Genomic DNA, 25,259 nt, shown 5'->3' on the forward strand with positions numbered 1-25,259 from the left:
GACTGAGCGCCTAGAACCGCTCGGTCACTCCGGCCGGCATTTGAGGATCCATGACGCGAACAGCCCGATCGAGGTAGTCACAAAGACTCTCGATTGAGTTTAAATGCGAGAGGTTTCGTTGGCAGGGGAGTATTTTAAATTCATCTTCGTGCACCTCGAACCAAACACGTACACTGTGAGCTGTGCGACACGTTGCATTGTCCTGCTGGAAAATGTGATCGTGCCGAGGATAAACAGAATTCGTGTGGGGGTGAATATGGTCACCAAGGTTAAATGCTTACATACATTTTTTGAAAATTGTGCCTTCGAAAGTGACGAGATCACTTAAGGAATGCCACGATAACATTCCCCAGACCATAACGCACTTTCTTCTCAAAGGCAGTGAAAATAACTGCCGCATTAGATGATGTTGTGAAGAAATGCATTCCAAGAAAGGTTCAAACAAGAATTTAAAAACGCGGTCTGTGAACAGCGTATCTAAGCATTATAAATAGCTGAGTGCCTTTGGATCATTGAGGATGGCGATAGCAGTGGTTACTCATCAAAAAAAAAAAAAAAAAAAAGCTGTTGGACTTCGGAAACTTCTCAACAATGAAACAAAGACAGTGGTAAAATTTGAAAAAGTGTTAAGATACATGCATTTAAGAGATCATAGAACGGATGGCTTGTTAATACTTTGGCTTCCTAACAGCTAAAATAAACTCAAAACAGTTGATTTGTAGTCCTACTTATTTCACAATTATTACTGCTAGGGGTAGTGAATTTGATGAAAATTGTCGTATGGAAGGAAATGGATAAGTAGATTTTGAAGGGCTAGTGCGGTTAAATGGTTCAAATGGCTCTGAGCACTATGGGACTTAACTTCTGAAGTCATCAGTCCCCTAGAACTTAGAACTACTTAAACCTAACTAATCTAAGGACATCACACACATCCATGCCCGAGGCAGGATTCGAACCTGCGACCGCAGCGGTCGCGCGGTTCCAGACTGTAGCGCCTAGAACCGGTCGGCCACTCCGGCCGGCCGGCAGTGCGGTTAAGGTGCGGCATTGTTATATGATGAACGTGTGAATTTTATGCCCGCTGCGGTGGCCATGCGGTTCTAGGCGCTTCAGTCCGGAACCGCGCGACTGATACGGTCGCAGGTTCGAATCCTGCCTCGGGCATGGATGTGTGTGATGTCTTTAGGTTAGTTAGGTTCAAGTAGTTCTAAGTTCTAGGGGACTGATGACCTCAGATGTTAAGTCCGATAGTGCTCAGAGCCATTTGAACCAATTTATGAATTTTGTGTGCATGGTTGTTTTGGGGCAGAAATCAAATTGCTTGAAGAAGAGAGAGAGGTTCGGTGAAGAGATGAACCTTGATTCTTAGAGGGAAACAAGGAATTATTTAAAAATCATTAATTTTGGGCTGGACAAATCTTTTGGCGGATTTCGTCCTCAGGTAGGCAAAGCCCGAGATGTTTCCTTCTAAAGGGCACGGCCGGTTTTTTCCCGATATTTGAAAATATCTGATCTTGTCATCCATCTCTAATGACCTTAGTGTCGACAGGACCCTAATCAAATGTTCAAATGTGTGTGAATTTCTAAGAAACCAAACTGCTGATGTTGTCGGTTCCTAGACTTACACACTACTTAAACTAACTAATGCTAAGAACAACACCCAACCCATGCCCGAGGGAGGACTCGAACCTCCGACGGGAGGGGCCGCGCAAACAGCCACATGGCGCCTCTAAACCCTAATCTGGCTCCCTTCTTTTCCTTCATCGACAGATACAGGGACAGTTTCGTTTGGATGGAATCTGTACAGTGATTAGGTGTGAGGTTGGAGACATGTTCTGAGTTAGGCGTGACAGCATCTGGAAATTAGAAATTAAATGGTTCAAATGGCTCTGAGCACTATGGAACTTATCATCTTAGGTCACCAGTCAGTTAGAACTACTTAAACCTAACTAACCTAAGGACATCACACACATCCATGCCGGAGGCAGGATTCGAACCTGCGACCGTAGCGGTCGCGCGGTTCCAGACTGTAGCGCCTAGAACCGCTCGGCCACACCGGCCGGCTTAGAAATTAAGACAGGGGCCGTAAGCTGCCAATTGTAAAATTTTCGGATCGTGTTGGATAAGTGGAAGTATTTAATGTGGGATAGATGAGCAGGGATATTTAATAAGAGAAGTATGCATGTGGAACAGGAATGCTCAAGAATTCGGCACACGAGTTGTGCTCTCGCACGTGTGCATAGCTGCCTCGCCTGGGCGCACACTTCCCCATCGCCGCACCACTCTGAGCGGGAGAGGGAAACCACGAACGCGCCGCGTTGAGATGGCAATGCAGTCGCACTGCATAGATATTGTTTTATGTTTTACATTTCTCAACAACATAGGTCAAAAACAAATGAAATTTTCAGTATTATTTAATTATTTTTGGGGAGCTGAAGCCGTAATTCAGTCTTTATCTTGTACGAAGAGTTCAAAATGGTTCTGAGCACTATGGGACTTAACATCTGAGGTCATCAGTCCCCTAGAACTTAGAACTACTTAAACCTAACTAACCTAAGGACATCACTTCCCCCCCCCTTTTTCGTTTTCCCATCTTCTGTCCAGTTTCCCCCCACCTGCTCTCGACTGTGGTGTCACATTTGCCAACTTTTTAGTGCAGTGTTCCAGTGACTATTCAGTGTTGTTTGTCTTTCTCGTGTTGCGAACAGAAACCATGCTGTCGCTCGGTGTGAATTTTATTTCCTTTGTGAACAGAATCCAGACTGTCGCCGTGTTTTTTTAATTGTCTATTGTTTTCCCTGTCTACTTCGTATGTATTTTTATTAGCGTCATCATCCCTGTGTTGTTGTTTTAAGTTCCACGATTTCTTTTCGCCTTGTTACTCTCTAAGTCTCCGATTTTATCGCCTGTTTTTTATTATTTGTTCTCTTGATCTTTGTCACAAAATCTGTCGGCTGAAGAGCGGCGTACTAAGCTGCTGCCAGCCCGCCCCCTTCGGGGGGAATTGAAATTCAATAAATGAAAAAAAAAAAAAGGACATCACACACATCCATGCCCGAGGCAGGATTCGAATCTGCGACTGTAGCGGTCGCGTGGTTCTAGACTGAAGCGCCTAGAACCGCTCGGCCACTGCGGCCGGCTACGAACAGTCGGCATACGGACAGATGTAGATAATTTTACAGACTTTCACACTCAGGTTGCCATGTAATCGTGAATTATGTAGTTTCAAAATCGAAAAAAGTCCGTAAGTTGATCTAAATAAGTCCGCAGCTCGTGGTCGTGCGGTAGCGTTCTCGCTTCCCACGCCCGGGTTCCCGGGTTCGATTCCCGGCTGGGTCAGGGATTTTCTCTGCCTCGTGATGACTGGGTGTTGTGTGCTGTCCTTAGGTTAGTTAGATTTAAGTAGTTCTAAGTTCTAGAGGACTGATGACCATAGATGTTAAGTCCCATAGTGCTCAGAGCCATTTGATCTAAATGTTTTATCACGTTTGCAACCTCATTATGGAGATGTGGAGACTCTTCCCGAGGAAAACGACGTAGACTTCCTTGACATTTTTAACGTAAAAAATTCTTTAAAAGGGGTTTTGCACTGCAGATCAATCGGTTGTACAAGCACAGGGGCCCCTTCAACTGAAACGGCGACCGGTCACGAAAACAGCTCGAAAACGGATGCTAGATCGGCAGTGTCCTCAAAAAGTTCAGACAACTTTCCTATCAATACCGCAATGAATTCTTCAGTACTAGCATTTTCATTAATGCAGGTGAGGGTACAGAAATTGTGCTTTTTTTTCTCTCTCTTTGACAATGCGTATTCCGTTTCAATTGCTCCCCCCATCAAATCAGAAATAAGTTGTTCCCCATCTTGGAATGTCTGTCTGTGGGCAATGTACTGTCTGTGGGCAATGGACAGTCAAGTTTACTCAAAATGCGAGGTCTGCAATCCATTCCCGATATTATAACTTTCGTTCCTGCTTTACATTTCCCTTCATAAATTCAAAAATAGCCGGTTTTAAACTGAAAAATGATTCCAGGCATTCCTTTTGACTTAAACAACGTACTCTGCAGTAAATATTAAGTCTCCATACGCTTCATTCAGTTCCAACGAAAACTATTGCAACAGACAGTGGAATAATGCATGCGACCAGGTAATTTGCAATTCATACCGCCAATTTCATAACGTTCTATGCCTGTAAATTTAGCAGAAAGTGCTTCTTCATGTATAGAACAATGTGTCCCGTCTGTGGATCGTTGTAATTTTTTGCTTTTTCACCATGGGCTTAATCTTTAAATTCTTTCAGTGTGGTGTAGCTATGTCGTTCCATAGCAAAATTGCTGTATCCGTCGATTATGTGACTGCTTACTAGATACTGAGAATTCTCGTGCTTCTCTTCCATGGATGGAAAATTAGTGACTAAACTCCGTTATTTCAAAAGTAATCGTTATAACTGTTAATGTAGTTATCCTGCTGTGATACAATAGAAAAATGTTTGCGGCTGCCTTCGGAACATCGATTGTACCCAAGGATGCACCTCTAAGTCTGAAGAACGCCTGGGTCTGGCTCTATATGCAACCGCAAACACTTTTCCGGGAAGGCATTAATTGCCTTGCCTCACTGTGGAATAACAATGTTAACAGTTACGGTGATTACTTTAGAAATAACAAAGAGTTTACTTCCTTTTTTTCCCCTCTATCTCGTTTTCATTTGACTGCCGCTTATATTATGCTATCACCAGTTACATTAATTAAGGATGTGCTGGTTTATACACTACGGAATGACATGGACGCTGTCGCCGACACAGCAGCTACCATTAATTCAGTTGTTGTTTGAGTGTGCATCGAGTTAAAACGGGTATAAAGCAGCACACCAGATTGTTCGTCGACGGTTCTATTGATTGCAGTTACCTATTGTCGCTGGTTGTGTGTACGTATTTATAGGATGCCTCAATAGACATAACTTGTTTCAGTGAACGGTAGCTCGTTTTAAATGTGAGTAAAATAGGGTATTGTGTGTCTCGAAAGGAGACGAAACGTCCATTGTGTCAGATTACTATACGAATGGTAACACTATGGAATTTGACCCTTCCGTGAAATATCTACGTACAATAATATTTTATCCATGAAAATGGTGATTGTGAAACGGGAATATGGATTAAATCAGGTATTGTAGCGTAGCAAGCAGTCACTTTCTTTTTACGTTTATACAGGGTGTTACAAAAAGGTACGGCCAAACTTTCAGGAAACGTTCCTCACACACAAATAAAGAAAAGATGTTATGTGGACATGTGTCCGGAAACGCTTAATTTCCATGTTAGAGCTCATTTTAGTTTCGTCAGTATGTACTGTACTTCCTCGATTCACCGCCATGATTTCATACGGGATACTCTACCTGTGCTGCTAGAACATGTACCTTTACAAGTTCGACACAACATGTGGTTCATGCACGATGGAGCTCCTGCGCATTTCAGTCGAAGTGTTCGTACGCTTCTCAACAACAGATTCGGTGACCGATGGATTGGTAGAGGCGGACCAATTCCGTGGCCTCCACGCTCTCCTGACCACAACCCTCTTGACTTTCATTTATGGGGGCATTTCAAAGTTCTTGTCTACGCAACCCCGGTACCAAATGTAGAGACTCTTCGAGCTCGTATTGTGGACGGCTGTGACACAATACGCCATTCTCCAGGGCTGCATCAGCGGATCAGGGATTCCATGCGACGGAGGGTGGATGCATGTATCCTCGCTAACGGAGGACATTTTGAACATTTCCTGTAACAAAGTGTTTGAAGTCACGCTGCGACGTTCTGTTGCTGTATGTTTCCATTCCATGATTAATGTGATTTGAAGAGAAGTGATAAAATGAGCTCTAACATGGAAAGTAAGCGTTTCCGGACACATGTCCACATAACATATTTTCTTTCTCTGTGTGTGAGGAATGTTTCCTGAAAGTTTGGCCGTACCTTTTTTTAACACCCTGTATATATCAAACTGTGCTTCAGACCATCGCAGTCTTCAAGTCACCTCATACAGTCAGATATTTATCTTAAATTCGTTGATCGCAGTTTGAATGCAGCAAGTGTCTCGTACTAGTTAATTTTCCTAGTCATTCCGGTTTTCGAGTCACAAATTGCCTGAACTGCACAGAATGTGTTCTTACTTCAGTGCTGGAATCAATAGCTTCTAGATCCATTGAGTAAATAATATAATTATACAGGTTTACACACGTTACCAAAGATACTTTTCAGACTGCAAACGACACTGGTTAGGCACTCTGAAAAAAAGAAGGAAAAAGAAATGAGTAGTTTGTTTCTGGAACCAGGGCAGCACAAGATTGTATTTTGCTGTCGTTCTCGTTATCGCTATCGTGAAGCGCCCTTTCCATCACACGAAGTGCCTGGTCGATATAGCAAAAACGTATGTTTGCATGCAAAATGAGTTGTCCAAGGGCAGTTCGATACGACCGTCAGACCACTACAATCTAGCGATTACTCCGAGGGCCGCATTAACTCGGGTTACGACTCCCAGCGGTGAAGCGTACGATAGAGGTTAACGAGCGGTCATCGCTTACGTCGCCTAGTAGCAGATGTAGTGCGTAGTGAAACGCTCACTCCTTACTTTCGTGACAGAATTGCACTGAGAATGACCATGGCCAAGTTCAAAATTAGCAGAAACGAGGAAGAGTTTTTCAAGTGGAACCAAGAACGAGTTAAAGAGTTAAGCGAACGCTTTCGAAAATTTGAGATAATCATTTTATGATCTGCAATACTCATAGATAATAAGTTTCTACACGCAAAAGGAAAAAAGTTAGAACTTCATAAGAAAACTTTTTTTCCAGAATGAAAAAATGTTTTGCACGAGCGACGATGCCTCCCTATTAAAATTACGTGCCGACTTCTCTTTGATAGGAAGTCGCGAACCAGTTTGGGGTTTCCTTAAATACGTATATTCTTTGCCGGACGTTGTTGCAATATTGCACCGAAGGCGTTCCGAAAGTCAAATTATTTGGCATCAACCAGTTTTTGTAGGGAGAGCTATTGTCACTTTAACGCTGCATACAGAAACCCTGTTGACTCCTACAGATAGGCTGTGCTAGTCGTTAAGTTTCCGTTCGTCTAGGCAAAAGAAGCGTTACGTCTCCAAATTGCTAAACTACGTCTAATTTAGTTATTCAACAGCATGGCAGAGAGATCTCTCTTAAATCGACTGATAATATCTCAGGGGAAACAGCGAAAATGTGGCGCCCGCATCTCGTGGTCGTGCGGTAGCGTTCTCGCTTCCCACGCCCGGGTTCCCGGGTTCGGTTCCCGGCGGGGTCAAGGATTTTCTCTGCCTCGTGATGGCTGGGTGTTGTGTGATGTCCTTAGGTTAGTTAGGTTTAAGTAGTTCTAAGTTCTAGGGGACTGATGACCATAGATGTTAAGTCCCATAGTGCTCAGAGCCATTTGAACCATTTTTTTCGAAAATGTGGCTTTAATTATAAATTCCTAGTAGCAAAATATTGACATCTGTTCCCCCGTACGGTGCCATGATGGAAACAAAGGAATGGTCATTTCTGTAAAGTCTCTGACTCAATCTCCAGCCTGACGCGCCCAATGCTAGGCTTACGACAGCTTTCAGTTTTCGTGCATTATCAAATACTCAGTACTTGGCAATAAAAATGAACTGTCCCGAAAGGAACATTAAAAATTGAAAGAAAAAGAAAATCGTGCATTTTCATAAGGAATCAAAACAACGACCTTTGAGTAAAGATTCCGATTCTCTGTAGTCTAGACTGTCAAATTTCGACCCGATGCAGGCCTACTTATGTGTATAAAATAATTTACTGAAATAATTTTCACTTACGAGCGGTATAGACAGCATTCGAAGACGCGAAAAAAATACAGAGCTCCTTGAAGGCCTTGCTTTACGCTGATAAGGGAATGATGTATTATTTAACTGAATCTGATGGCTCTCGGAAAAGAGCTTATGGTGACGTAATGTTTGTCAGTGATCACAGTGAAACAGTTAGCAAATATGTGATTTACTAAACTTCAGAATCATATCTACTGGTTCAGTTAATATGTACCTCCAATTCCAGGTAAACGTCGGATAACGGTGACGAAACTGCCCTGTGTCAAAAGAATTTTGTACATTTCTCAGTTATTTTAATGAAATGTTTCATCAGTAGTAGACGTGGAACTATATCTCTGTTTCCAGAAACTACTTAATGCCGTTAAAAGAGTGCATCGTTCCATTTTAAAATACTACAGTAGCGTCAATATGATCAATGAATCTTGACTATCCAATTAGATTCTCACCCTTTCGAATATGTTCCCTTACCGAAAACCTTATTCATTGTTTTGAACCATTCGTGAAATATCCGATGTTCAAATTACTATTGTCATTTTTTACTTACTCTTCGAGCAATAATTCACGTGTGTGCATATATATGTTTTCCCACATGCATTGACAGATTCGTTAGACGTCAAGCGTGTAGCCGTAGGAAACTGAAGTACTCCGAAATTGAAGTATTGATGATGATGATGATTGGTTTGTGGGGTTCTCAACTGCGCAGTCATCAGCGCCCGTACAAAATCACAATTTGTACACACTCCACTTTTTATACAATCCAATCTAACCACTGCCACCAATGATGATGATGATGATGATGATAGCACAAATATCCAGTCCCCAGGCAGAGAAAATCCCCAACCCGGCTGCGAATTGAACCCGGGACCCCGTGATCCAGAGGCAGCAACGCTAGCCACTAGACTACGATCTGCGGACGAAATTGAAGTGAAACAATATTGTAGATTCCACGGCTGTACGCCTGAAGACTAGTGTATCACCTCGTACACGAATGAATGCTTGAAACACGTGTAAGAAGAATGAAAAAATTGCAAAAAAAAAAAATGGTTCAAATGGCTTTAAGCACTATGGGACTTAACATCTGAGGTCATCAGTCCCCTAAACTTAAAACTACTTAAACCTAACTAACCTAAGGACATCACACACATCCATGCCCGAGGCAGGATTCGAACCTGCGACCTTCAGATCTGCTCATTCCAGATGAGAAAAACTAATGGGACTCGCTGCAACGTTCTTCTGTCTTCCCGCACCATTGGTCGGTGACCATCTGCAGACGGACTAGGAAATTGCCGTAGCATGTCTAGGCTGCCGTGAACACCACGACGTGATATCGTGACTAGGAAGTATGGACTGGTGATAAATGGCGTTGCATTGTATTCAGCAGTGATTCGCGGTTCTGTACTAACCTGGATGACCATCGTCGTAGGGTATGGTGGCGACCTGAATAGAAGTTCCATTCTCCCAATGTTTTGGAGAGGCATAGCGGTATTGGGAACCTTCGGATAGGGCTTAATGTCACGGCTGGTAGTGCCCGAGGGAGCTGTAACAGCATAGCAGTAAGTCACGGTCATCCTGCGTCTTCACGTGTTATCTCTCATGCGACAGAGTCGTGGTGCCATTTTTCAGCAGGACAATGCTCTACCACACACGGCACGTGTTTCTGTCAACTGTTTGCGTGATGCTGGGTCAGTCCTGTGTCCAGAAACATCGCCAGATCTGTCTCCAATAGAACATGTGTGGGACCACCTCGGACGTAAACTCCATCCCAGCACCAGTATCCAGGATACCACGGACCTGTTATAACAGTCGTGGGCCAAATTTCCTTAGGCGAGGATACAACGGCTTCGAAACCCTTCACTACTGAATCAGTGCATCCATGCCTGAGGGGCGAGGAGCGACTAGGCAAGGTCGTAGCGGAGGTGGTTTGCCATTGCCTTCCTCCGACCGTAATGGTGGTGAATGATGATGATGAAGATAACACAACAACACCCAGTCATCTCGAGGCAGGAAAAATCCCTGAGCCCGCCAGGAATCGAACCCGGGACCCTATGCGCGGGAAGCGAGAACGCTACCGCAAGACCACGAGCTGCAGACTCTTGCACTTGATAAGTCAGTTGTTTACTTTTCAGCTAGCTAGATGTCTGTGTAACGTCCTACTCGGATATTCGGTCTTGGCTAACACTCAGCGGTAGAGCAATGAGATTGTTATTTCTTATGTATCGGTATCGACGTTACAAAAAGAATATTGATGAACTGAACTCGCGACTTGTGAGAGATATTTACTTCACCAAATGTCGTAATGAAATCGTTTATAATCGATGATTTATCAGTTGCTATTTAAATATTAATGATAAGTTCAAATTAGTTCCAGCGACACCAAATTCCCTATAGACTGGTTGTAACCTCAAATCTATAATCAGTCGTAACAGTGTTATTAATTCCTAACGTCAAGTAGTTTCTATATAAGCGCCGAGCGCTTCAGTCAAATAATATCTATAAATAATATTGTAAAACTTGAATGATAAATGCGTGAATTGACACGATATGCTGGTTTATTACACAATATTAGTCACTTCCTAACAGAGCCGTGAGGAAGAAGCTTTCCCAGGTGTTGGGGGGAATTATAAATTATGTGCTTCGTAATTATCGCCGAGTCCCATAGTCCATTAGTTATTACGAATGAAATTGTCTATCTGTGTTCACTTCCTAAATAGTTTCAACTTCAGGTTATCTAATTAAAAGTCACTTCTGTCTAATATATGCAAGTCCTCTATCTGAATTCTAAATAACGTAATATTTGAAGTCAAAGTATCGTTTCACTGCGTCGTAGCAGATCGCAATAATCAATTCTGAAAAAACAATCTAATTGCGCCTACACGTACGAGCATTCAAAAGTATGACCTGCTTTGGCTAACTCTCGTAACGTAGTGACAATGGATTGAATTATCCTTAGCCATTACTCACGAATCTCTAAGAGCACTCACACGGAGTATTCTTTGGGAACGTTGGTTCTACTTTGCGAATTTTAATTCTAATGATTTTGCGATTTATTATGATTTTGAATTTTGAGTTTGATTTTACTGGAATCCTATCTTTCTTTCGTATGTTAATAAATTACTAAGTATTAGATTCCTGATTGAAGTACTGGTTAATACCCAGTTAATAGTGTTAACTGGAAATTTGTTTGTTGTTCATTTTTCATGGAATTTGGAACTTGTTTTGGGGAAATCTTTGGGAATTTTGGAGCTAATTTTTGATTTTCATTTCTCGTCCGAGAAAGTAGCATTACATCTGTTAGCTGCGGAAGGCCGAACAAAGGGGGAAAAATTGTTTCCTTTCCAATCCGAAAGTGTTCAAACCAGTCTTAAACACGTTACCTACTAGCAGCTTGTTTTCCTCACACTCCTCGCAACATTGCGTGCGTCACCGTTATGTACAGCTAGTGGAAAAACTTGGTGTTTATGTGTTGCTCCAGCTTCGCAATCACTACGTTTGACTGGGCGTGCCGGGCGAATCTGCAGCTCAGTATATTTTGCGCTACGTGGCGTTTCTCTAGATGTCTCCTTGCCCTCGAGTAAGCACGCATGTTGCAGATACGATGCTCAGTTTTTGTCCCATCATTTAATTCTCGTATGGGTCATACGGACAATGCGAAAGAGATGAGGGTGCTTACGACTGCACTTACTCTTTTTTATATTCAAATAGTACAGGAGACGAAGCGGCTAATAATGGAGGCGGATAATCTCTGCCGTGTTCTGGTCATTGATCTACGAAGGATTAAAGTCGTTTCAGAATGGACGGTAAATATTCTAAATTGAGTCAGAAATTGTCACTGAAGCAGAAACGTTCATACGGGTTTCCGAGATATAGCACATTTCGTGTACATCCTCCGTCTCCGTTTGTGACACACGACTTTAAGCCGTACCTCTCCTCTTTGCTTCGTAAAAACGCGATACAGAGTCCACGTTTGACTTTTTATCGTTACTCTACGAAAGCGAGCGATTACGAGTGAACCCAAATGGGTATCGGATAGCTGTAGCCTTGGGCGAGTGGTCGCTAAAAATGCTTCGCGTTTTTACTAATGCAGAACAAGCCGATAAGATATATGTTCACGGTTTCTACAGTGGCACAGCTCCTGCTCCTGATCTCTATGTCGCCGTTTTTCGACATGTCGAATTCTGGATCGTCGCATTCTTTTAGAGAAATATTGTTATATCACATTTTACTACGGAAATATCTGTGTCACATACTGTGCTGTGTGAAGGAACCAAAGACATTACGCAGGTCAGCAGAAAAGCGAACATTATCATTGCATTATCTCTGATTTTTATTATCTCTGTTGTTGAATGTAAGGTTAACGACTCCGATTTCGTTCTGCTCTAATAAAGAGGAAGGGAACGTATAATTGTGAATATTACGTATTACAACTCGATAGTAAGATAAAAGTTGTATGCAAGGAAGAAATAAACTAGTGCTCATCTCTGATAATTAATTAGGTGAGACTCGAACGTAAATATTAAGCTTTCTAGTCATTCTAATTACTGTAGAAAGTTTCAGCTACACTACGTCGACGTGGAGTTGGGGAGACGCTGGAGAGATAGGCGAACAAACCTTAAAATAAACGAGGCGACTTTCAACGGACTCCAGTGCACGCAACAAGAAATCTGCCACAGCTCGTTACCAACATACTACCACACGACAAAACACACACACACACACACACACACACACACACACACACACAGGCGAATTTAGCTTCAATGAACATTTCAATACACCATTTGAAAACCAAGAATACATGCTGATCTTGTCTACAAAACCATAAAATACCATAAAAATAACAATATAAAATGGTCTTTATTACTTTCTCTTCTTCATCATAATGGACACGATCACTAGAATTCTTCAGAAATTAGCTCGTTGGAAATTGCTGTGTGCTAATGATGTTCTGCTGGATGCAAAAGACGAGAACGATCTTGAACAAGTCAAAGCCTGAACAGTCCGGAATAGGTCTGAACATAAAGAAGACTGAATACTTGTCAGCAGGTGCAGATAATACGGACACCATCAAGATCGAGGGTATAAATCTGCCAAAGACGAATATATCAAAGTACGTTGGCTCAAAAAGCGCTGAAGACGGCTCATCGTTGCCGAATCACAACCTTAGATGGCGGAGATCGACCGGTGTGCTTCGTGATACGAAAATACCGGGCCGACTCGAGTTGACAATACGATGTTGCAGTGCCTGTGTTAATTCAATTTACGATGTAAAGTTCCTTTGGACATGCGTCCATGTCCAAAGGTACTTTGCATCGTAAATCGAAATAACACAGGCAATGTAATATCGTATTTATCCGCCTGCACTGGACAGACGACTGCCAAGTAAAATGTCTCTCCTGTACGGCAATACATGTAGTGGATGAACGACTACAGATTGTAGACGCATGGCTGACAGCACGTGGAAGTTTGGGTTTGGCCGTGAGTCGTTCGCGGATAGCCAAATACGAGGGTCACTCCAAAAGGAATGCACACTATTTGTGTAAAAATACAGTTTTCATTCTGTATGTGTGAAAGTTTTACAGTATGTAGATACATCCTTCCCACTTGCTTTCAAACTTAGTTCAACCTGTTCCCGTGAGTGGCGCCGTCACTGCATGTCTTCAAGATGGCTGCTACACTTACGGTTCGTGAGAAGCAATGCGCTGTCATAGAATTCATGTGTAGTGAAAACGAGACACTGGGAAACATCCACAAGAGGTTGAAAAATGTGTATGGAGATGCTGCTGTCGATCGCAGTACAGTTAGTCGGTGGGCAATCAGGTTACGTGATGAAAGCGGGCACGGCAATATTGAGGACCGTCCTCGCAGCGGCAGGCCTCGTACTGCACACACTCCAGACAGTGTGCAGAGAGTTGACGAATTGGTGACTGCTGACAGATGCATCACAGTGAACGAATTGTCACGCTACGTTGGGATAGGGGAAGGAAGTGTTTGCAGAATACTGAAAGTGTTGGCGATAAAAAAGGTTTGTGCCAGGTGGGTTCCCAGGAAAAGGATGCAGCGAACTTTTGGAACAGTACGAGAATGTTGGATATGAATTTCTTTGAAGAATTGTGACAGGTGATGAAACATGGCTCCATCATTTTTCACCAGAGACGAAGAGGCAATCAATGGAGTGGCATCATGCAAATTCACCCAAGAAAAAAAATTCAAAACCACACCTTCTGCTGTAAAAGTTATGGCTACGGTGTTTTTCGATTCCGAAGGACTCTTGCTTGTGAACATCATGCCAAGTGGAACCACCATAAATTCTGATGTATATGTGACGATACTGAAGAAACTTCAAGCTCGACTGAGTCGTGTTCGACCGCATCGGCAAAAGCAGGATGTTTTGCTGTTGCACGAAAATGCACGGCCACATGTCAGTCAGAAAACCATGGAAGCGATCACAAAACCCGGATGGACAACACTGAAACACCCGCCTTACAGTCCTGACCTGGCTCCATGTAACTATCATCTCTTTGGGAAACTGAAAGACTCTCTTCGTAGAACAAGGTTTGAAGATGATGACTCCCTTGTGCACGCTGCCAAACAGTGGCTCCAACAGGGAGGTCCAGAATTTTACCGTGCGGGTATACAGGCGCTGGTTCCAAGATGGCGTAAGGCAGTTGAGAGGGATGGAAATTATGTGGAGAAATGAAAATATTGTTCCTAAAGGATGTATCTACACACTGTAAAACTTTCAAACATGTAGAATAAAGCCGGCCTGAGTAGCCGAACGGTTCTATCCGCACGACCGCTACGATCGCACGTTCGAATCCTGCCTCGCGCATGGATGTGTGTGATGTTCTTAGGTTAGTTAGGTTTAAGTAGTTGTAAGTTCTAGTGGACTGCGACCGATGACCATCACAGTCTGGTCCCTTCAATCTCACAAACCAACCAATCTAGGGGACTGATGGCCTCAGATGTTAAGTCCCATAGTGCTCAGAGCCATTTGAACCATGTGTAGAATAAAAGATGGATTTAAAAAAAAAGTAGTGTGCATTTCTTTTGGAGTGACCCTCGTAGTAAGGCGATCGCTCGCGATAAGCGGGACATCCGGGTTCGAGTCCCAGTTCGGCACAAATTTTCACTGTCGTCATTCGATCCTACAGCTGATGGTTGTTAATATTCTAAATTTCTAATACATTTAATGCAAGTTGACAACATACGGCTCTGCAATCCACCCAGTCGCTCTTCGCCGTGCAAAACGTTGGCCGACAACAATTGCAGCAGAGCAACAACTAGCTATTGAGGATACCAAAATGCTTCGGTGGACATCTCCCAACAATTGATGATCGTGCGACCAATGACGAGAGACGTAGGCGGTACCGAATGGCACCTAACGTTGAGAAAATGAGGGGAAACTTGTTTACTGTGGTATGGACACATACATCGAGCAGATCGAGAAACAATAGTTAAACGCAGATTTTCGTTGAATGTCAGTGGTAAACGATCTACTGGGAGACACGTTTGCTAGGCACTCTCAATATAGACTTCAAGACAGCGTGTCTCCACCCCAAACGAGCGGAACATCCCTCTAAATGGAAACAGAAAGATAGAGAGAAAGGGAGAGATAGAAGGGCGGAACCTACTACATTGCGGGGTATACACTGGGGAGGAGGAATAATAAAGCACTCCGTCTTTAGGCCATGAGTGGCCTACAGGGACCAACCGACCGCCGTGTCATCCGCAGTGGAGGATGCGGATAAGAGGGGTGTGGGGTCAGCACACCGCTCTCCCGGTCGTTATGATGGTATTCTTGACCGAAGCCGCTACTATTCGGTCGAGTAGCTCCTCAATTGGCATCACGAGGCTGAGTGCACCCCGAAAAATGGCAACAGTGCATGGCGGCTTGGATGGTCACCCATCCAGGTACCGACCACGCCCGACAGCTCTTAACTTCGGTGATCTCACGGGAACCGGTATATCCACTGCGGCAAGGCCGTTGCCCAGGAGGAATAATAACAATAATAATATTATTATTATAAATAACGATAATAAGAAGAAGAATTTTGAAAGCGATCGGTTGCTCCGTGCGTGTATTTCATTCGAAAAAGGAGTTAAAGAGAATGTGCAGGAGTAACGACACATTATTAAAGTCGTTCATTGAAGTCCTACAACTAAAAAGGACGACTTTCTGCACGTTTCGATGTTCTGTGAGCACGTGTACGGGGGAGACTGCACGCGTAAATCTGGTATCCCTTTCACCTATAGCGTGTTCACTGTCTTCATATTGTAACAGTGTTGCGCGACTTAAATTGTGTCTCTGATTAAATACAAAACGTAATCAGCATTCGTTATTACTATTTACTGGAGCAATCACATTTATAAGGAACTATATTAATCACACGCATATATTATCGATGGTTGTAGCACAGACCACGTGGTACAGTGGGAACCAGGCAGTACGCTTCTGTGTGAATGTGCTGCGGACCATTATCAGTGATCCATTCATAGATCCTGTTGCTTTGGAGGGAAGTATAACGGGACAAAAGTACTTGCATTTTTTTGGAAACTGCGTTATTTGAACTACTGGATGGTGTGCCAATGGAAACATTGCATGTAATGTACTTCTAGCTGGATGGAACCCATCCATATTCTGTATCATGTGAAGCGAGATTTCAGCTGCACATTCAGTAATCAATGGCTTGGTAGTCATAATACACTTAACTAGCCACTAGCATTTACAGGCCTAATATTGTTAGATTTTTGGTTGTTAAGTTAGACAGAGACAAATAGCTTCAGAAAACAGCAGGGCACTCGTTATGAAATGGTAGGACGCATTATGCTCAATGCTGCTCTCGTTAAGGAACTAAAAGAGAAGCATTAAGATACACAGTGCAACATGCTCTCCTAAAAATACAGAATGTTTCGAATGGCTCTGAGCACTATGGGACTTAACATCTGAGGTCATCAGTCCCCTAGACGTAGAACTACTTAAACCTAACTAACTTAAGGACATCACATACATCCATTCCCGAGGCAGGATTCGAACCTGCGACCGTAGCAGTCGCGCGGTTCCGGACTGTAGCGCCTAGAACCGCTTGGCCACCACGGCCGGCAAAAATATAGAACTGCACTAATGTATGTGTTGTTTGTCTTGAAATATTTATTGTGAAACGTTTAAAATTGGTTGTGAATTGTTGTAAGGACTGCCAAAAATGTATTATGTACTGTTATAAATAAGTTACCTGAGAAATAACTAATAATAACTGACACACAGGAAGACAATGAAATAAATCAATTTCATACTGATAATAATCATTTAGAAGTGTTTGTTTGGGTAAACATTCCAACTAGATCGTATATCGACAGGATTTTCTTTGCTTCAAATGATAACTTCTGTCTCCTCCCAGAACAGTGGATTTTCCTCTTTTGACACAGTATACGTGTGTATAAAAGTAGAATACGCTAAATTTTGAACTTCCACAGACTAAGAATGCAGCATTAGAAAAAACAGTGATTTCCTTATAACTATTTATTTTAATTGTATATTTCAATTTCAGGTCACACAATAGGTACCATTAACGGTTTCAACTTATTAACAAGTCGTCAGGATAACGTAATCAAATAATTTTATAATAACTTGGTAATAGGCCGAAACTTCTGTGGCCTTCCGATGAAATATACACTGAAGCGCCAAAGAAACTGGTATAGGCATGCGTATTCAAATACAGAGAGATGTAAAGAGGCAGAATACGGCGCTGCGGTCGGCAACACCTGTATTAGACAACAAGTGTCTGGCGCAGTTGTTCGATCGGTTACTGCTGTTACAATAGCAGGTTATCAATATTTGAGTTTGAACGTTGTGTTTTAGTCGACTCACGAGCGGACACAGCATCTCCGAGGTAGCGATGAAGTGGGGATTTTCCCATACCACCATTTCACGAGTCTGTCGTGAATATCAGGAATCCAGCAAAACATCAAATCTCCGACAACGCTTCGGCCGGAGAAAGATCCTGCAAGGACGGGACCAACGACGACTGAAGAGAATCGTTCAACGTGACAGAAGTGCAATCCTTCCGCAAAGTGCTGCAAATTTTAAGTGCTGGGCCATCAACAATTGTCACCGTGTGAACCATTCAACGAAACATCATCGATATGGGCTTTCGGAGGCGAAGGAACGCTCGTGTACCCTTGACTGCACGCAACACAGCTGTACGCCTCGCTTGGGCCTATCAACACCGACATTGGACTGTTGATGACTGGAAACATCTTGCCTGGACGGACGAGTCTCGTTCCAAATTGTATCGAGCGGATGGACGTGTATGGAGAATGGAGACAACCTCATGAATCCACGGACGCTGCATGTCAGCAGGGGACTGTTCAAGCTGCTGGAGGCTCTGTAATGGTGTGGGGCGTGTGCAGTTGGAGTGATATGGGACCCCTGATACGTCTAGATACGACTGTGACAGGTGAAACGTACGTAAGCATCCTATCTGATCACCTGCATCCATTGAGCATTCCGAGGGACATTAACATTTCCAGCAGGACAATGCGACACCACACGCGTCCTGAACTGCTACAGAGTGGCTCCAGAAACCCAATTGTGAGTTTATAAACACTTCCACTGGCGACCAAACTCCCCAGACATGAACATTATTGAGCATGTCTGGGATGCCTTGCAACTTTCTGTTCGGAAGACATCTCCACCCCCTCGTACTCTTACAGATTTATGGACAGCCCCGCGGGATTCATGGTGTCAGTTCCCTCTAGCACTACTTCAGACGTTACGGCACTTTTGCGTGTTCGCGGGGGCCCTACACGATATTAGGTAGGTGTACCAGTTTCTTTGGCTCTTCAGCGTAACATAAGTAAATATGAACTGGAAAGATTTTACATTTAAGGGTCAGAAAAAGAAGACAAAAGTAAAAGATGTACATAGGTCTCTGATTTCTTGCTAAACGATATAACGAGAGAAGCATTCGTGTTGTCAACGAGACTGATTATAATGACACCAGCGTACACCGCTAGCTGCATGAGAACACGTCGCGTTTGCACCAGTGCGTGATGTTGCTGTCCATAAATGTGAGGAAGCTCCCTGGCATTTATAATAAGATCACGTCTTCCGAAAATGTACCGTTACGTTGGCAGTGTGAGTCAATCTTGTGCAGGTGATTTTCGATGAATAATACAACAAACAGGACACCGCAAGTAAATATTTAGTATTTTTGAATATAATCAGGACCACTTACTATTAACCTAGTTGTAATTGCAGTTTCATCGGTTTCCAGTTTTCAAGCCTGCATAGTGAATGACAAAGGGTACGCTAGCAATATTGGATCAGATTTCACGGTGGTAGAAACACAACTGCCAGCGTTCGGATGTCATTTCCTTTCGTCTGCAACAGCTTTTCTTGCAGCTATGAAATGGGATTCGGCCAGTTGTGTTTGCATGTAATACTGCTAATTAACGCCATGGAATACGATACGTTTACCTGAAAATGACGAACCGTCAGCATTTCAATCGCACCAAATCACTACATCCTCATACGCGACTTGAATATGTTCGTTTGACGGAACAGGTTGCCTATAAATAAATATATATTACAGCAGGTTTTGGTGGTTCCATGATGTCCATCATGTCATTCTTTAATCAATATATTGACAGTTATAATTGTATGTATAATGTTCGAAATATTTTTAAAGCTTTGGGCTCTTGCTTCATGAAACTATTAAATATTTATCAGTCTGTTTTACACTTCAGTCTTAAAACGATGCGTTACTCCGTTGTGAATTCCGTAGCTGTTTTCACAGTTCATGGTCTAGTCGATGGGGTTCGAGTTGACACGTGATATCCACTCAAAGCTGCAGACGAAAATTGAGGAAGGAACAAATTGACAGGACGAAAAAAAAGTGGTTAGCTTAGCTGTCTCTAGATCCTACGGTCTTTTTTTCCATTCGTGGATTGGGTGTCGCATTATCATTATCATCATCATCTGATCATCATAGACACGCAAGTCGCTTGTGTGGCGTCAAAGTCGTAGAAAGCTTGCGGCCGAACTACCCCAGACGGGGTCTTCTGGCTAATAATGTCATGCCATCATTTAATTTCATTTCCGTAGTTGTTCCTCATCAAAGTTTGTGGAAGTTGTAACGCTGAAGAAGAATTCCGGGAACCAAGTAATGTGTGGAAACCGAAGAGGACGCAAAGTCGATGGCCGAAAACGCAATAGAGAGCGAACCTTATGACTGCAGTAACTCCATCCCTAACCAGTCCCGGCAAACAAAGCTGTTATGGTCATACACGACAACACAGAATTAAACAGAGCCGGCCGGTAAGGCCGAGCGGTTCTAGGCGCTTCAGCCTGGAACCGCGCAACCGCTACGGTCGCAGGTTCGAATCCTGCCTCGGGCATGGATGTGCGCGATGTCCTTAGGTTAGTTAGGTTTAAGTAGTTCTAAGTTCTAGGGGGCTGATGACCTCAGATGTTAAGTGCCATAGTGCTCAGAGCCATTTGAACCATTAAACCGAGTTCTAAGTCCAGGTCTAGAGAGCGATGTAACAGTTGTACTGAACTGACGTAACGAAGGCTTCAGTGACAAATATGAAAATACTAGGCCGACTACTTATTTACTACGGACAGCCAACGGTCATTCCCATGTGAATTGTTTGCTGAGACCTCTGGATTCGCGGTGCCGAAAGCGGAACTATGTATTTCGTATCGGTGTCATTCAGCTTAGGACGACGGGATATTAGGTGGAGGACGCAGTGTGGCCACAGCACTGTATGATAGTCATCGTGACCGGATGAACGTAACGAAACGTTTGCAGACGTTACTCTCAGCTCGATCGCTGCAGCGAAAGCGTATCTGCTTCTCTCGACCACCGCTATCTGTAGAGAGCTGCACTGGTGATAAGAATACCTTTGAGTTGTCTTTCTTTGTGTAGGCAGCTCTACATTCTATATTTCAACAACACAATAGCTCGCCCCGTGTGGGGTCGGATTTTTAAGCCTTTGGAAGATGATAATTACCTCCGCTTCCTTCGCCAAACCTTTCGCCTCTGTTTTGCCCATCGAAAATATCTAAGATATGAAACTTCCTGGCAGATTAAAACTGTGTGCCCGACCGAGACTCGAACTCGGGACCTTTGCCTTTCGCGGGCAAGTGCTCTACCAACTGAGCTATCGAAGCACGACTCACGCCCGGTACTCACAGCTTTACTTCTGCCAGTACCAGATATGGTTAGCCGGAAAATTATTCCGCACTGTACTGCAGCAAGCACCTTGGACTCTCAAACAAACTACGTGGAGGATGATTCCCCAGTAACACATTCAGGCCCTGTTTGTTTCCTTGTCAATAAATTTAGAAGGCCCAACTTCTGAAGGTAGAGCGACAGAGCGCTTTGTACCACACTGTGTTCTCAGGGTCCGAAATTACGTACAAATCTGTAATACTAAACAGGTGTCACTGATATATACTTAATCTGTGATATAATGTTTATTTCAGTCACATGCATCATTCATGATACTGCAGTTTCCATAAATACTAATTTGTCTCGTCCCCATCGAGTGTGAATTCAGAATATCTACACATTTTCATACCTTTAATTTTAACGTAACGTAAGTTGCTCTTAAAAACTTAATCTCTACCCTATCTTTGTGGTTTCTTGCTGACTGTATAATCTTGCTAGTAGTGTTATTATTGGTACACTATGTGATCAAAAGTATCCGGACATCCCCAAAAACATACGTTTTTCCGGATTAGCCGAGCGGTCTGAGGCGCTGCACTCATGGACTGTGCGGCTGGTCCCGGCGGAGGTTCGAGACCTCCCTCGGGCATGGGTGTGTGTGTTTGTCCATAGTATGATTTAGGTTAAGTAGTGTGTAAGCTTATGGTTCAAATGGTTCAGATGGCTCTGAGCACTATGGGACTTAACATGTATGGTCATCAGTCCCCTAGAACTTAGAACTACTTAAACCTAACTAACCTAAGGACAGCACACAACACCCAGCCATCACGAGAAGCTTATGGACTGATGACCTTAGCAGTTAAGTCCCATAAGATTTCACACACACACACACACAAACATACGTTTTTCATATTAGGTGCATTGTGCTGCCACCTACTGCCAGGTACTCATATCAGCGACCTCAGTAGTCAGTAGACATCGTGAGAGAGCAGAATGATGCGCCCCGCGGAACTCACGTACTTCGAACGTGGTCAGGTGATTGGGTGTCACTTGTATCATATGTCAGTACGCGAGATTTCCACACTCCTAAACATCCTGAGGTCCACTGTTTCCGATGTGATAGTGAAGTAGAATAATGGAACATGTTTTGTGTTCTCGTATTATGACGTTCTTAGATAATACAAATCTCCTTCATCATAACCAACATGGATTCCGCAAACAGAGATCATGTGAAACTCAGCTCGCCCTATTTGCCCAAGAAATTCACAGTGCCGTAGACACTGGCGAGCAGATTGATGCCGTATTCCTGGACTTCAGGAAGGCATTTGATACGGTTCCGCACTTACGTTTAGTGAAAAAATACGAGCTTACGGAATATCGGACCAGGTTTGTGATTGGATTCAGGATTTCCTAGAAGAAAGAACACAACATGTCATTCTTAACGGTTCAAAATCTGCAGATGTAGAGGTAATTTCGGGAGTACCGCAGGGAAGCGTGATAGGACCTTAATTGTTTACAATATACATAAATGACTTAGTTGACAACATCGGTAGCTCCGTGAGGCTATTTGCAGATGACACGGTTGTCTACAAGAAAGTAGCAACATCAGAAGACTCGTACGTACTCCAGGAGGACCTGCAGAGGATTAATGCATGGTGCGACAGCTGGCAGCTTTCCCTAAACGTAGATAAATGTAATATAATGCGCATACATAGGGGCAGAAATCCATTCCAGTACGATTATGCCATAGGTGGTAAATCATTGGAAGCGGTAACGACCGTAAAATACTTAGGAGTTACTATTCGGAGCGATCTGAAGTGGAATGATCACATAAAACAAATAGTGGGAAAAGCAGGCGCCAGGTTGAGATTCATAGGAAGAATTCTAAGAAAATGTGACTCATCGACGAAAGAAGTAGCTTACAAAACGCTTGTTCGTCCGATTCTTGAGTATTGCTCATCAGTATGGGACCCTTACCAGGTTGGATTAATAGAAGAGATAGACATGATCCAGCGATAAGCAGCGCGATTCGTCATGGGGACATTTAGTCAGCGCGAGAGCGTTACGGAGATGCTGAACAAGCTCCAGTGGCGGACACTTCAAGAAAGGCGTTACGCAATACGGAGAGGTTTATTATCGAAATTACGAGAGAGCACATTCCGGGAAGAGATGGGCAACACATTACTACCGCCCACATATATCTCGCGTAATGATCACAACGAAAAGATCCGAGAAATTAGAGCAAATACGGAGACTTACAAGCAGTCGTTCTTCCCACGCACAATTCGTGAATGGAACAGGGAAGGGGGGATCAGATAGTGGTACAATAAGTACCCTCCGCCACACACCGTAAGGTGGCTCGCGGAGTATAGATGTAGATGTAGATGTAGGAAAGTGAAGGGACACGTACAGCACAAAAGCGTACAGACAGACCTCGTCTGTTGAATGAAAGTGACCGTCGACAGTTGAAGAGGATCGTAATGTGTAATAGGCATCTATCCAGCCCATCACACGGGAATTCCAAACTGCATCAGTATCCACTGCAAGTACTATGACAGTTAGGCAGAAAGTGAGAAAAACTTGGATTTCGTTGTCTAGCGGCTCCTCGTAAGCCACACATCACGCCAGTAAATGCCAAACGACGCCTCCCTTGGTGTAAGGAGCGTAAACTTTGGACGAATGAACAGTGGACAAACGTTGTGAGGAATTACGGTACACAATGAGGCGATGCAATGGCAGGGCGTGGGTATGGCGAATGCACGGTGAACGTCACCTGCCACCGTGTGTAGTGCTAACAGTAAAATTCGGTTCAAATGGCTCTGAGCACTATGGGACTTAACTTCTGAGGTCATCAGTCGCCTAGAACGTAGAACTAATTAAACCTGACTAACCTAAGGACATCACACACATCCATGCCCGAGGCAGGATTCGAACCTGCGAACGTAGCGGTCGCTCGGTTCCAGACTGTAGCGCCTAGAACCGCACGGCCACTCCGGCCGGTCGTAAAATTCGGAGAAGGTGGTGTTATGGTGTGGTCCCGTTTTTCATGGAGGGGCTTGCACCCCTTGTTTTGCGTGGCAGTGTCACAGCACAGGCCTACATTGATGTTTTAAGCACCTTCTTGCTTCCCACTGTTGAAGAGCAATTTGGGGATGGCGATTGCACCTTCAGCACGATCGAGCACGTGTTCATAATGCACGGCCTGTGGCGGAGTGGTTACACGACAATAACATCCCTGTAATGGACTAGCCAGCACAGACTCCTGGCCTGAATCGTATAGAACACCTTTGGGATGTTTTGGAACGCTGACTTCGTGCCAAGCCTCACCGAGCGACGTCGATACCTCTCCTCAGTGCAGCACTCCGTGAAGAACGGGCTGCCATTCCCCAAGAAACATTCCAGCACCTGATTGTACGTATGCCTCTGAGAAGTGAAGCTGTCATCAAGGCTAAGGGTGGGCCAACAACGTATTGAATTCCGGCATTACCGACGGAGGGCGCCACGAACTTGTAAATCATTTTCAGCCAGGTGTCTGTATACTTTTGATCAAATAGTGTATCTATCATATAGTGTATCTAAAGTGATTTGTCGAAGCCAACTGTGTAGTGTTTGACCATTAATCAAGGTACGATTATGCAAAATATCTTCGCATATGTGTACTTGGTTCAGGAAATATTTGACTAACAGTTCCACTACGTTTTACTGGACGCCGAATGTTACATAGAAACTATGTAACCTCGGGGTGCCCCAAGAGAACGAAGTGGGACCTCTAATGTTCTAGATATTTATAAACTACTTAGCGGATATGATCAGCAGCACTATCAGATTCTTCGCCGATGATGGTGGTGTATACAGGAAAGTAACTCTATTTCTCGATTGTGAGACTTGGACTTGGGGAAAATTCCCACTGAGTATAATGAATGACAGCGCTCTTCAGATGTGTATAAATGTAAGATAATGCCTGCATCAAAGGGAAGGAACTCAATGGTATCTGTTTACAGAATCAGTGGCGAACATGTTAAGCACGTCACATCGTAGAAGTATTTAGGAGTAATACTAAGAAGTGACATGAAATAGGACGATCGCGTAAAATCAGTGTTACGGAAAGCGGATGGGCGAGTTAGATGTTTTGGAAGCGTTCTGGGAAAATTCTGTGCATGTGTAAGGGAAATTGCTTAGAAGACGCTGTTGCGGGCAATTCTACGAGTATCATTCCTGCCTTATGAAGCAGGCGTGACT

The 25,259-nt window shown here is 43.6% G+C and overlaps 1 protein-coding gene and 1 non-coding gene across 2 annotated transcripts in view; one reads left to right on the forward strand and one right to left on the reverse strand.

Moving 5' to 3' along the window:
- Window positions 1–25,259, forward strand: part of LOC124555919 (cell surface glycoprotein 1-like) — a 546,947-nt gene that overhangs the window by 394,153 nt on the left and 127,535 nt on the right. The window lies entirely within an intron of this gene.
- On the reverse strand, window positions 20,949–21,023 carry Trnas-cga. Its single transcript has one exon. It is a non-coding gene; the product is annotated as a tRNA-Ser (tRNA).

This window comes from Schistocerca americana, chromosome X, assembly GCF_021461395.2.
Source record: "Schistocerca americana isolate TAMUIC-IGC-003095 chromosome X, iqSchAmer2.1, whole genome shotgun sequence".
Taxonomy (NCBI): Eukaryota; Metazoa; Arthropoda; class Insecta; order Orthoptera; family Acrididae; genus Schistocerca; species Schistocerca americana.